A 14,507-nucleotide genomic window follows, 5' to 3' on the forward strand; every position below is an offset into this window, starting at 1 on the left:
GCAAGATAACCAAACAAAACTTTTAGTGGATTTCTACTTATTTTATTAAATATCATCTCCACCAAACAGGACAAGCTTGCATGTGTTATAGTTTTGGAGAAAAATGTGTTCATTTCATGTATGCGCAAAATGCCTTTGAAATGGCTTTAAAATGGATTTGGAGCATGGAGACGATTATCTCAGGATGGCAATATAAACAAACGAAACTTTTAGTAGATTTCTACTTATTTTATTAAATATTATCTCCACCAAACAGGACAAGCTTGCATCTGTTATAGTTTTGGAGAAAAATGTGTTCATTTCATGTATGCGCGAAATGCCTTAAAAATGGCTTTAAAATGGATTTGGAGCATGGAGACGATTATCTCGGGATTGCAAGATAACCAAACAAAACTTTTAGTGGATTTCTACTTATTTTATTAAATATCATCTCCACCAAACAGGACAAGCTTGCATCTGTTATAGTTTTGGAGAAAAATGTGTTCATTTCATGTATGCGCGAAATGCCTTAAAAATGGCTTTAAAATGGATTTGGAGCATGGAGACGATTATCTCGGGATTGCAATATAACCAAACAAAACTTTTAGTGGATATCTACTTATTTTATTAAATATCATCTCCACCAAACAGGACAAGCTTGCATCTGTTATAGTTTTGGAGAAAAATGTGTTCATTTCATGTATGCGCAAAATGCCTTTGAAATGGCTTTAAAATGGATTTGGAGCATGGAGACGATTATCTCGGGATTGCAAGATAACCAAACAAAACTTTTAGTGGATTTCTACTTATTTTATTAAATATCATCTCCACCAAACAGGACAAGCTTGCATCTGTTATAGTTTTGGAGAAAAATGTGTTCATTTCATGTATGCGCGAAATGCCTTAAAAATGGCTTTAAAATGGATTTGGAGCATGGAGACGATTATCTCGGGATTGCAAGATAACCAAACAAAACTTTTAGTGGATTTCTACTTATTTTATTAAATATCATCTCCACCAAACAGGACAAGCTTGCATCTGTTATAGTTTTGGAGAAAAATGTGTTCATTTCATGTATGCGCGAAATGCCTTAAAAATGGCTTTAAAATGGATTTGGAGCATGGAGACGATTATCTCGGGATTGCAAGATAACCAAACAAAACTTTTAGTGGATTTCTACTTATTTTATTAAATATCATCTCCACCAAACAGGACAAGCTTGCATCTGTTATAGTTTTGGAGAAAAATGTGTTCATTTCATGTATGCGCGAAATGCCTTAAAAATGGCTTTAAAATGGATTTGGAGCATGGAGACGATTATCTCGGGATTGCAAGATAACCAAACAAAACTTTTAGTGGATTTCTACTTATTTTATTAAATATCATCTCCACCAAACAGGACAAGCTTGCATCTGTTATAGTTTTGGAGAAAAATGTGTTCATTTCATGTATGCGCGAAATGCCTTAAAAATGGCTTTAAAATGGATTTGGAGCATGGAGACGATTATCTCGGGATTGCAAGATAACCAAACAAAACTTTTAGTGGATTTCTACTTATTTTATTAAATATCATCTCCACCAAACAGGACAAGCTTGCATGTGTTATAGTTTTGGAGAAAAATGTGTTCATTTCATGTATGCTTAAAATGCCTTTGAAATGGCTTTAAAATGGATTTGGAGCATGGAGACGATTATCTCAGGATGGCAATATAAACAAACGAAACTTTTAGTAGATTTCTACTTATTTTATTAAATATTATCTCCACCAAACAGGACAAGCTTGCATCTGTTATAGTTTTGGAGAAAAATGTGTTCATTTCATGTATGCGCGAAATGCCTTAAAAATGGCTTTAAAATGGATTTGGAGCATGGAGACGATTATCTCGGGATTGCAAGATAACCAAACAAAACTTTTAGTGGATTTCTACTTATTTTATTAAATATCATCTCCACCAAACAGGACAAGCTTGCATCTGTTATAGTTTTGGAGAAAAATGTGTTCATTTCATGTATGCGCGAAATGCCTTAAAAATGGCTTTAAAATGGATTTGGAGCATGGAGACGATTATCTCGGGATTGCAATATAACCAAACAAAACTTTTAGTGGATTTCTACTTATTTTATTAAATATCATCTCCACCAAACAGGACAAGCTTGCATCTGTTATAGTTTTGGAGAAAAATGTGTTCATTTCATGTATGCGCGAAATGCCTTAAAAATGGCTTTAAAATGGATTTGGAGCATGGAGACGATTATCTCGGGATTGCAAGATAACCAAACAAAACTTTTAGTGGATTTCTACTTATTTTATTAAATATCATCTCCACCAAACAGGACAAGCTTGCATGTGTTATAGTTTTGGAGAAAAATGTGTTCATTTCATGTATGCGCAAAATGCCTTTGAAATGGCTTTAAAATGGATTTGGAGCATGGAGACGATTATCTCAGGATGGCAATATAAACAAACGAAACTTTTAGTAGATTCAGGACAAGCTTGCATCTGTTATAGTTTTGGAGAAAAATGTGTTCATTTCATGTATGCGCAAAATGCCTTTGAAATGGCTTTAAAATGGATTTGGAGCATGGAGACGATTATCTCGGGATTGCAAGATAACCAAACAAAGCTTTTAGTGGATTTCTACTTATTTTATTAAATATCATCTCCACCAAACAGGACAAGCTTGCATCTGTTATAGTTTTGGAGAAAAATGTGTTCATTTCATGTATGCGCGAAATGCCTTAAAAATGGCTTTAAAATGGATTTGGAGCATGGAGACGATTATCTCGGGATTGCAAGATAACCAAACAAAACTTTTAGTGGATTTCTACTTATTTTATTAAATATCATCTCCACCAAACAGGACAAGCTTGCATCTGTTATAGTTTTGGAGAAAAATGTGTTCATTTCATGTATGCGCGAAATGCCTTAAAAATGGCTTTAAAATGGATTTGGAGCATGGAGACGATTATCTCGGGATTGCAATATAACCAAACAAAACTTTTAGTGGATATCTACTTATTTTATTAAATATCATCTCCACCAAACAGGACAAGCTTGCATCTGTTATAGTTTTGGAGAAAAATGTGTTCATTTCATGTATGCGCAAAATGCCTTTGAAATGGCTTTAAAATGGATTTGGAGCATGGAGACGATTATCTCGGGATTGCAAGATAACCAAACAAAACTTTTAGTGGATTTCTACTTATTTTATTAAATATCATCTCCACCAAACAGGACAAGCTTGCATCTGTTATAGTTTTGGAGAAAAATGTGTTCATTTCATGTATGCGCGAAATGCCTTAAAAATGGCTTTAAAATGGATTTGGAGCATGGAGACGATTATCTCGGGATTGCAAGATAACCAAACAAAACTTTTAGTGGATTTCTACTTATTTTATTAAATATCATCTCCACCAAACAGGACAAGCTTGCATCTGTTATAGTTTTGGAGAAAAATGTGTTCATTTCATGTATGCGCGAAATGCCTTAAAAATGGCTTTAAAATGGATTTGGAGCATGGAGACGATTATCTCGGGATTGCAAGATAACCAAACAAAACTTTTAGTGGATTTCTACTTATTTTATTAAATATCATCTCCACCAAACAGGACAAGCTTGCATCTGTTATAGTTTTGGAGAAAAATGTGTTCATTTCATGTATGCGCGAAATGCCTTAAAAATGGCTTTAAAATGGATTTGGAGCATGGAGACGATTATCTCGGGATTGCAAGATAACCAAACAAAACTTTTAGTGGATTTCTACTTATTTTATTAAATATCATCTCCACCAAACAGGACAAGCTTGCATCTGTTATAGTTTTGGAGAAAAATGTGTTCATTTCATGTATGCGCGAAATGCCTTAAAAATGGCTTTAAAATGGATTTGGAGCATGGAGACGATTATCTCGGGATTGCAAGATAACCAAACAAAACTTTTAGTGGATTTCTACTTATTTTATTAAATATCATCTCCACCAAACAGGACAAGCTTGCATGTGTTATAGTTTTGGAGAAAAATGTGTTCATTTCATGTATGCTTAAAATGCCTTTGAAATGGCTTTAAAATGGATTTGGAGCATGGAGACGATTATCTCAGGATGGCAATATAAACAAACGAAACTTTTAGTAGATTTCTACTTATTTTATTAAATATTATCTCCACCAAACAGGACAAGCTTGCATCTGTTATAGTTTTGGAGAAAAATGTGTTCATTTCATGTATGCGCGAAATGCCTTAAAAATGGCTTTAAAATGGATTTGGAGCATGGAGACGATTATCTCGGGATTGCAAGATAACCAAACAAAACTTTTAGTGGATTTCTACTTATTTTATTAAATATCATCTCCACCAAACAGGACAAGCTTGCATCTGTTATTGTTTTGGAGAAAAATGTGTTCATTTCATGTATGCGCGAAATGCCTTAAAAATGGCTTTAAAATGGATTTGGAGCATGGAGACGATTATCTCGGGATTGCAATATAACCAAACAAAACTTTTAGTGGATTTCTACTTATTTTATTAAATATCATCTCCACCAAACAGGACAAGCTTGCATCTGTTATAGTTTTGGAGAAAAATGTGTTCATTTCATGTATGCGCGAAATGCCTTAAAAATGGCTTTAAAATGGATTTGGAGCATGGAGACGATTATCTCGGGATTGCAAGATAACCAAACAAAACTTTTAGTGGATTTCTACTTATTTTATTAAATATCATCTCCACCAAACAGGACAAGCTTGCATCTGTTATAGTTTTGGAGAAAAATGTGTTCATTTCATGTATGCGCGAAATGCCTTAAAATGGCTTTAAAATGGATTTGGAGCATGGAGACGATTATCTCGGGATTGCAAGATAACCAAACAAAACTTTTAGTGGATTTCTACTTATTTTATTAAATATCATCTCCACCAAACAGGACAAGCTTGCATCTGTTATAGTTTTGGAGAAAAATGTGTTCATTTCATGTATGCGCGAAATGCCTTAAAAATGGCTTTAAAATGGATTTGGAGCATGGAGACGATTATCTCGGGATTGCAAGATAACCAAACAAAACTTTTAGTGGATTTCTACTTATTTTATTAAATATCATCTCCACCAAACAGGACAAGCTTGCATCTGTTATAGTTTTGGAGAAAAATGTGTTCATTTCATGTATGCGCGAAATGCCTTAAAAATGGCTTTAAAATGGATTTGGAGCATGGAGACGATTATCTCGGGATTGCAAGATAACCAAACAAAACTTTTAGTGGATTTCTACTTATTTTATTAAATATCATCTCCACCAAACAGGACAAGCTTGCATCTGTTATAGTTTTGGAGAAAAATGTGTTCATTTCATGTATGCGCGAAATGCCTTAAAAATGGCTTTAAAATGGATTTGGAGCATGGAGACGATTATCTCGGGATTGCAAGATAACCAAACAAAACTTTTAGTGGATTTCTACTTATTTTATTAAATATCATCTCCACCAAACAGGACAAGCTTGCATCTGTTATAGTTTTGGAGAAAAATGTGTTCATTTCATGTATGCGCGAAATGCCTTAAAAATGGCTTTAAAATGGATTTGGAGCATGGAGACGATTATCTCGGGATTGCAAGATAACCAAACAAAACTTTTAGTGGATTTCTACTTATTTTATTAAATATCATCTCCACCAAACAGGACAAGCTTGCATGTGTTATAGTTTTGGAGAAAAATGTGTTCATTTCATGTATGCTTAAAATGCCTTTGAAATGGCTTTAAAATGGATTTGGAGCATGGAGACGATTATCTCAGGATGGCAATATAAACAAACGAAACTTTTAGTAGATTTCTACTTATTTTATTAAATATTATCTCCACCAAACAGGACAAGCTTGCATCTGTTATAGTTTTGGAGAAAAATGTGTTCATTTCATGTATGCGCGAAATGCCTTAAAAATGGCTTTAAAATGGATTTGGAGCATGGAGACGATTATCTCGGGATTGCAAGATAACCAAACAAAACTTTTAGTGGATTTCTACTTATTTTATTAAATATCATCTCCACCAAACAGGACAAGCTTGCATCTGTTATTGTTTTGGAGAAAAATGTGTTCATTTCATGTATGCGCGAAATGCCTTAAAAATGGCTTTAAAATGGATTTGGAGCATGGAGACGATTATCTCGGGATTGCAATATAACCAAACAAAACTTTTAGTGGATTTCTACTTATTTTATTAAATATCATCTCCACCAAACAGGACAAGCTTGCATCTGTTATAGTTTTGGAGAAAAATGTGTTCATTTCATGTATGCGCGAAATGCCTTAAAAATGGCTTTAAAATGGATTTGGAGCATGGAGACGATTATCTCGGGATTGCAAGATAACCAAACAAAACTTTTAGTGGATTTCTACTTATTTTATTAAATATCATCTCCACCAAACAGGACAAGCTTGCATCTGTTATAGTTTTGGAGAAAAATGTGTTCATTTCATGTATGCGCGAAATGCCTTAAAATGGCTTTAAAATGGATTTGGAGCATGGAGACGATTATCTCGGGATTGCAAGATAACCAAACAAAACTTTTAGTGGATTTCTACTTATTTTATTAAATATCATCTCCACCAAACAGGACAAGCTTGCATGTGTTATAGTTTTGGAGAAAAATGTGTTCATTTCATGTATGCGCGAAATGCCTTAAAAATGGCTTTAAAATGGATTTGGAGCATGGAGACGATTATCTCGGGATTGCAAGATAACCAAACAAAACTTTTAGTGGATTTCTACTTATTTTATTAAATATCATCTCCACCAAACAGGACAAGCTTGCATCTGTTATAGTTTTGGAGAAAAATGTGTTCATTTCATGTATGCGCGAAATGCCTTAAAAATGGCTTTAAAATGGATTTGGAGCATGGAGACGATTATCTCGGGATTGCAAGATAACCAAACAAAACTTTTAGTGGATTTCTACTTATTTTATTAAATATCATCTCCACCAAACAGGACAAGCTTGCATCTGTTATAGTTTTGGAGAAAAATGTGTTCATTTCATGTATGCGCGAAATGCCTTAAAAATGGCTTTAAAATGGATTTGGAGCATGGAGACGATTATCTCGGGATTGCATGATAACCAAACAAAAATTTTAGTAGATTTCTACTTATTTTATTAAATATCATCTCCACCAAACAGGACAAGCTTGCATCTGTTATAGTTTTGGAGAAAAATGTGTTCATTTCATGTATGCGCGAAATGCTTTAAAAATGGCTTTAAAATGGAATTGGAGCATGGAGACGATTATCTCGGGATTGCAAGATAACCAACAAAACTTTTAGTGGATTTCTACTTATTTTATTAAATATCATCTCCACCAAACAGGACAAGCTTGCATCTGTTATAGTTTTGGAGAAAAATGTGTTCATTTCATGTATGCGTGAAATGCCTTAAAAATGGCTTTAAAATGGATTTGGAGCATGGAGACGATTATCTCGGGATTGCAAGATAACCAAACAAAACTTTTAGTGGATTTCTACTTATTTTATTAAATATCATCTCCACCAAACAGGACAAGCTTGCATGTGTTATAGTTTTGGAGAAAAATGTGTTCATTTCATGTATGCGCAAAATGCCTTTGAAATGGCTTTAAAATGGATTTGGAGCATGGAGACGATTATCTCGGGATTGCAAGATAACCAAACAAAACTTTTAGTGGATTTCTACTTATTTTATTAAATATCATCTCCACCAAACAGGACAAGCTTGCATCTGTTATAGTTTTGGAGAAAAATGTGTTCATTTCATGTATGCGCGAAATGCCTTAAAAATGGCTTTAAAATGGATTTGGAGCATGGAGACGATTATCTCGGGATTGCAAGATAACCAAACAAACTTTTAGTGGATTTCTACTTATTTTATTAAATATCATCTCCACCAAACAGGACAAGCTTGCATCTGTTATAGTTTTGGAGAAAAATGTGTTCATTTCATGTATGCGCGAAATGCCTTAAAAATGGCTTTAAAATGGATTTGGAGCATGGAGACGATTATCTCGGGATTGCAAGATAACCAAACAAAACTTTTAGTGGATTTCTACTTATTTTATTAAATATCATCTCCACCAAACAGGACAAGCTTGCATCTGTTATAGTTTTGGAGAAAAATGTGTTAATTTCATGTATGCGCGAAATGCCTTAAAAATGGCTTTAAAATGGATTTGGAGCATGGAGACGATTATCTCGGGATTGCAAGATAACCAAACAAAACTTTTAGTGGATTTCTACTTATTTTATTAAATATCATCTCCACCAAACAGGACAAGCTTGCATCTGTTATAGTTTTGGAGAAAAATGTGTTCATTTCATGTATGCGCGAAATGCCTTAAAAATGGCTTTAAAATGGATTTGGAGCATGGAGACGATTATCTCGGGATTGCAAGATAACCAAACAAAAATTTTAGTGGATTTCTACTTATTTTATTAAATATCATCTCCACCAAACAGGACAAGCTTGCATCTGTTATAGTTTTGGAGAAAAATGTGTTCATTTCATGTATGCGCGAAATGCCTTAAAAATGGCTTTAAAATGGATTTGGAGCATGGAGACGTTTATCTCGGGATTGCAATATAACCAAACAAAACTTTTAGTGGATTTCTACTTATTTTATTAAATATCATCTCCACCAAACAGGACAAGCTTGCATCTGTTATAGTTTTGGAGAAAAATGTGTTCATTTCATGTATGCGCGAAATGCCTTAAAAATGGCTTTAAAATGGATTTGGAGCATGGAGACGATTATCTCGGGATTGCAAGATAACCAAACAAAAATTTTAGTGGATTTCTACTTATTTTATTAAATATCATCTCCACCAAACAGGACAAGCTTGCATCTGTTATAGTTTTGGAGAAAAATGTGTTCATTTCATGTATGCGCGAAATGCCTTAAAAATGGCTTTAAAATGGATTTGGAGCATGGAGACGATTATTTTGGGATTGCAAGATAACCAACAAAACTTTTAGTGGATTTCTACTTATTTTATTAAATATCATCTCCACCAAACAGGACAAGCTTGCATCTGTTATAGTTTTGGAGAAAAATGTGTTCATTTCATGTATGCGCGAAATGCCTTAAAAATGGCTTTAAAATGGATTTGGAGCATGGAGACGATTATCTCGGGATTGCAAGATAACCAAACAAAACTTTTAGTGGATTTCTACTTATTTTATTAAATATCATCTCCACCAAACAGGACAAGCTTGCATGTGTTATAGTTTTGGAGAAAAATGTGTTCATTTCATGTATGCGCAAAATGCCTTTGAAATGGCTTTAAAATGGATTTGGAGCATGGAGACGATTATCTCGGGATTGCAAGATAACCAAACAAAACTTTTAGTGGATTTCTACTTATTTTATTAAATATCATCTCCACCAAACAGGACAAGCTTGCATCTGTTATAGTTTTGGAGAAAAATGTGTTCATTTCATGTATGCGCGAAATGCCTTAAAAATGGCTTTAAAATGGATTTGGAGCATGGAGACGATTATCTCGGGATTGCAAGATAACCAAACAAAACTTTTAGTGGATTTCTACTTATTTTATTAAATATCATCTCCACCAAACAGGACAAGCTTGCATCTGTTATAGTTTTGGAGAAAAATGTGTTCATTTCATGTATGCGCGAAATGCCTTAAAAATGGCTTTAAAATGGATTTGGAGCATGGAGACGATTATCTCGGGATTGCAAGATAACCAAACAAAACTTTTAGTGGATTTCTACTTATTTTATTAAATATCATCTCCACCAAACAGGACAAGCTTGCATCTGTTATAGTTTTGGAGAAAAATGTGTTAATTTCATGTATGCGCGAAATACCTTAAAAATGGCTTTAAAATGGATTTGGAGCATGGAGACGATTATCTCGGGATTGCAAGATAACCAAACAAAACTTTTAGTGGATTTCTACTTATTTTATTAAATATCATCTCCACCAAACAGGACAAGCTTGCATCTGTTATAGTTTTGGAGAAAAATGTGTTCATTTCATGTATGCGCGAAATGCCTTAAAAATGGCTTTAAAATGGATTTGGAGCATGGAGACGATTATCTCGGGATTGCAAGATAACCAAACAAAAATTTTAGTGGATTTCTACTTATTTTATTAAATATCATCTCCACCAAACAGGACAAGCTTGCATCTGTTATAGTTTTGGAGAAAAATGTGTTCATTTCATGTATGCGCGAAATGCCTTAAAAATGGCTTTAAAATGGATTTGGAGCATGGAGACGATTATCTCGGGATTGCAATATAACCAAACAAAACTTTTAGTGGATTTCTACTTATTTTATTAAATATCATCTCCACCAAACAGGACAAGCTTGCATCTGTTATAGTTTTGGAGAAAAATGTGTTCATTTCATGTATGCGCGAAATGCCTTAAAAATGGCTTTAAAATGGATTTGGAGCATGGAGACGATTATCTCGGGATTGCAAGATAACCAAACAAAAATTTTAGTGGATTTCTACTTATTTTATTAAATATCATCTCCACCAAACAGGACAAGCTTGCATCTGTTATAGTTTTGGAGAAAAATGTGTTCATTTCATGTATGCGCGAAATGCCTTAAAAATGGCTTTAAAATGGATTTGGAGCATGGAGACGATTATCTCGGGATTGCAAGATAACCAAACAAAACTTTTAGTGGATTTCTACTTATTTTATTAAATATCATCTCCACCAAACAGGACAAGCTTGCATCTGTTATAGTTTTGGAGAAAAATGTGTTCATTTCATGTATGCGCGAAAGGCCTTAAAAATGGCTTTAAAATGGATTTGGAGCATGGAGACGATTATCTCGGGATTGCAAGATAACCAAACAAAACTTTTAGTGGATTTCTACTTATTTTATTAAATATCATCTCCACCAAACAGGACAAGCTTGCATGTGTTATAGTTTTGGAGAAAAATGTGTTCATTTCATGTATGCGCAAAATGCCTTTGAAATGGCTTTAAAATGGATTTGGAGCATGGAGACGATTATCTCGGGATTGCAAGATTACCAAACAAAACTTTTAGTGGATTTCTACTTATTTTATTAAATATCATCTCCACCAAACAGGACAAGCTTGCATCTGTTATAGTTTTGGAGAAAAATGTGTTCATTTCATGTATGCGCGAAATGCCTTAAAAATGGCTTTAAAATGGATTTGGAGCATGGAGACGATTATCTCGGGATTGCAAGATAACCAAACAAAACTTTTAGTGGATTTCTACTTATTTTATTAAATATCATCTCCACCAAACAGGACAAGCTTGCATGTGTTATAGTTTTGGAGAAAAATGTGTTCATTTCATGTATGCGCAAAATGCCTTTGAAATGGCTTTAAAATGGATTTGGAGCATGGAGACGATTATCTCGGGATTGCAAGATAACCAAACAAAACTTTTAGTGGATTTCTACTTATTTTATTAAATATCATCTCCACCAAACAGGACAAGCTTGCATCTGTTATAGTTTTGGAGAAAAATGTGTTCATTTCATGTATGCGCGAAATGCCTTAAAAATGGCTTTAAAATGGATTTGGAGCATGGAGACGATTATCTCGGGATTGCAAGATAACCAAACAAAACTTTTAGTGGATTTCTACTTATTTTATTAAATATCATCTCCACCAAACAGGACAAGCTTGCATCTGTTATAGTTTTGGAGAAAAATGTGTTCATTTCATGTATGCGCGAAATGCCTTAAAAATGGCTTTAAAATGGATTTGGAGCATGGAGACGATTATCTCGGGATTGCAAGATAACCAAACAAAACTTTTAGTGGATTTCTACTTATTTTATTAAATATCATCTCCACCAAACAGGACAAGCTTGCATGTGTTATAGTTTTGGAGAAAAATGTGTTCATTTCATGTATGCGCAAAATGCCTTTGAAATGGCTTTAAAATGGATTTGGAGCATGGAGACGATTATCTCAGGATGGCAATATAAACAAACGAAACTTTTAGTAGATTTCTACTTATTTTATTAAATATTATCTCCACCAAACAGGACAAGCTTGCATCTGTTATAGTTTTGGAGAAAAATGTGTTCATTTCATGTATGCGCGAAATGCCTTAAAAATGGCTTTAAAATGGATTTGGAGCATGGAGACGATTATCTCGGGATTGCAAGATAACCAAACAAAACTTTTAGTGGATTTCTACTTATTTTATTAAATATCATCTCCACCAAACAGGACAAGCTTGCATCTGTTATAGTTTTGGAGAAAAATGTGTTCATTTCATGTATGCGCGAAATGCCTTAAAAATGGCTTTAAAATGGATTTGGAGCATGGAGACGATTATCTCGGGATTGCAAGATAACCAAACAAAAATTTTAGTGGATTTCTACTTATTTTATTAAATATCATCTCCACCAAACAGGACAAGCTTGCATCTGTTATAGTTTTGGAGAAAAATGTGTTCATTTCATGTATGCGCGAAATGCCTTAAAAATGGCTTTAAAATGGATTTGGAGCATGGAGACGATTATCTCGGGATTGCAAGATAACCAACAAAACTTTTAGTGGATTTCTACTTATTTTATTAAATATCATCTCCACCAAACAGGACAAGCTTGCATCTGTTATAGTTTTGGAGAAAAATGTGTTCATTTCATGTATGCGCTAAATGCCTTAAAAATGGCTTTAAAATGGATTTGGAGCATGGAGACGATTATCTCGGGATTGCAAGATAACCAAACAAAACTTTTAGTGGATTTCTACTTATTTTATTAAATATCATCTCCACCAAACAGGACAAGCTTGCATGTGTTATAGTTTTGGAGAAAAATGTGTTCATTTCATGTATGCGCAAAATGCCTTTGAAATGGCTTTAAAATGGATTTGGAGCATGGAGACGATTATCTCGGGATTGCAAGATAACCAAACAAAACTTTTAGTGGATTTCTACTTATTTTATTAAATATCATCTCCACCAAACAGGACAAGCTTGCATCTGTTATAGTTTTGGAGAAAAATGTGTTCATTTCATGTATGCGCGAAATGCCTTAAAAATGGCTTTAAAATGGATTTGGAGCATGGAGACGATTATCTCGGGATTGCAAGATAACCAAAAAAAACTTTTAGTGGATTTCTACTTATTTTATTAAATATCATCTCCACCAAACAGGACAAGCTTGCATCTGTTATAGTTTTGGAGAAAAATGTGTTCATTTCATGTATGCGCGAAATGCCTTAAAAATGGCTTTAAAATGGATTTGGAGCATGGAGACGATTATCTCGGGATTGCAAGATAACCAAACAAAAATTTTAGTGGATTTCTACTTATTTTATTAAATATCATCTCCACCAAACAGGACAAGCTTGCATCTGTTATAGTTTTGGAGAAAAATGTGTTCATTTCATGTATGCGCGAAATGCCTTAAAAATGGCTTTAAAATGGATTTGGAGCATGGAGACGATTATCTCGGGATTGCAAGATAACCAACAAAACTTTTAGTGGATTTCTACTTATTTTATTAAATATCATCTCCACCAAACAGGACAAGCTTGCATCTGTTATAGTTTTGGAGAAAAATGTGTTCATTTCATGTATGCGCTAAATGCCTTAAAAATGGCTTTAAAATGGATTTGGAGCATGGAGACGATTATCTCGGGATTGCAAGATAACCAAACAAAACTTTTAGTGGATTTCTACTTATTTTATTAAATATCATCTCCACCAAACAGGACAAGCTTGCATGTGTTATAGTTTTGGAGAAAAATGTGTTCATTTCATGTATGCGCAAAATGCCTTTGAAATGGCTTTAAAATGGATTTGGAGCATGGAGACGATTATCTCGGGATTGCAAGATAACCAAACAAAACTTTTAGTGGATTTCTACTTATTTTATTAAATATCATCTCCACCAAACAGGACAAGCTTGCATCTGTTATAGTTTTGGAGAAAAATGTGTTCATTTCATGTATGCGCGAAATGCCTTAAAAATGGCTTTAAAATGGATTTGGAGCATGGAGACGATTATCTCGGGATTGCAAGATAACCAAACAAAACTTTTAGTGGATTTCTACTTATTTTATTAAATATCATCTCCACCAAACAGGACAAGCTTGCATCTGTTATAGTTTTGGAGAAAAATGTGTTCATTTCATGTATGCGCGAAATGCCTTAAAAATGGCTTTAAAATGGATTTGGAGCATGGAGACGATTATCTCGGGATTGCAAGATAACCAAACAAAAATTTTAGTGGATTTCTACTTATTTTATTAAATATCATCTCCACCAAACAGGACAAGCTTGCATCTGTTATAGTTTTGGAGAAAAATGTGTTCATTTCATGTATGCGCGAAATGCCTTAAAAATGGCTTTAAAATGGATTTGGAGCATGGAGACGATTATCTCGGGATTGCAAGATAACCAACAAAACTTTTAGTGGATTTCTACTTATTTTATTAAATATCATCTCCACCAAACAGGACAAGCTTGCATCTGTTATAGTTTTGGAGAAAAATGTGTTCATTTCATGTATGCGCTAAATGCCTTAAAAATGGCTTTAA

Source organism: Anomaloglossus baeobatrachus, unplaced genomic scaffold (assembly GCF_048569485.1).
Source record: "Anomaloglossus baeobatrachus isolate aAnoBae1 unplaced genomic scaffold, aAnoBae1.hap1 Scaffold_49, whole genome shotgun sequence".
NCBI lineage: Eukaryota > Metazoa > Chordata > Amphibia > Anura > Aromobatidae > Anomaloglossus > Anomaloglossus baeobatrachus.